This window comes from Pangasianodon hypophthalmus, chromosome 14 (genome assembly GCF_027358585.1).
Source record: "Pangasianodon hypophthalmus isolate fPanHyp1 chromosome 14, fPanHyp1.pri, whole genome shotgun sequence".
NCBI lineage: Eukaryota > Metazoa > Chordata > Actinopteri > Siluriformes > Pangasiidae > Pangasianodon > Pangasianodon hypophthalmus.
The window spans coordinates 2,137,756-2,139,107 of record NC_069723.1 but is presented as its reverse complement, the minus strand read 5'-3'; positions in this window follow the sequence as shown (position 1 = coordinate 2,139,107).

Below are 1,352 nucleotides of genomic sequence, written 5' to 3'. Positions count from 1 at the left end.
CCCTTACTTATATTTTAAAACATGTCCCTTTTTGAAGTAAAACAAAGTTTATTCCCAAACTTCTCCTTCAATAAAGTACATCTATCTATCTATCTATCTATCTATCTATTTATCTATCTGTCTGTCTATCTATCTATCTATCTATCTATCTGTCTGTCTGTCTGTCTGTCTGTTGAATCTATCTATCTGTCCGTCCATCCATCCACCCATCCATCCATCCAGCCATCCATCCGTCTATCTATTTATCTATCCATCTATCCAAAGTTTATTCCCAAACTTCTCCTTCAATAAAGTACATCTATCTATCTATCTATCTATCTATTTATCTATCTGTCTGTCTGTCTGTCTATCTATCTATCTATCTGTCTGTCTATCTATCTATCTATCTATCTATCTATCTATCTGTCTGTCTGTCTGTTGAATCTATCTATCTGTCCGTCCATCCATCCACCCATCCATCCATCCAGCCATCCATCCGTCTATCTATTTATCTATCCATCTATCCAAAGTTTATTCCCAAACTTCTCCTTCAATAAAGTACATCTATCTATCTATCTATCTATCCGTCTTTCTATCAGTCAGTCTTTCTGTCTGTCTATCTATCTCTCTGTCTGTCTGTCCGTCTATCTATCTGTCTATCTGCCTGTTGAATCTATCTATCTGTCCGTCCGTCCATCCATCCATCTGTCTGTCTATCTATTGATCTATCCATCTGTCTGTCTATCTATTGATCTATCCATCTGTCTGTCTATCTATCTTAACCATGTATGCTCAGTCACTACAATATTTTACTGTTTTTTTTTGTTTTTTGTTGTTTTTTTTTTTTAATTGTTGCTATTTTATTTACACTTAACATTTTCTGTCATTTGCGATTTAATATTGTGGATAAGAATTTTTTTTACGTAACACTACTCTTATGTCATGTGTCTGACGCAAAAACCTGAACCGCTGAGAAAACCAGCCAAACAGGACATGTGCATTTACTGAGTTGAATTTGTAGCTGAATCTTGCTAACTCGCAGGATATGTAGGATTAGCTTCTTCCTGTACTTAAGTCTGGTTTAAGTATCTGCGCTTAACCTGAGTTTTTCTTTCACCGAATACTTTTGAGTCTTATTTCCTTTACGTTTCAAATTAAAATCTCTACTTTCACACAACATCTCACAACATCACTACATTTCTCTATAATGATATGTTTGGGAAGCCATTAGGTAACGTTTTAACATCAGACGTTTAGCTAATCATGGATTTGATCTACATTCCTAACAAATCTAACCTTTAACCTTTAGTGCTGCTATCTGCTACTCACACATCGTATTCATCATGTGACAGCTAGTGATTAGCATTCAGCTA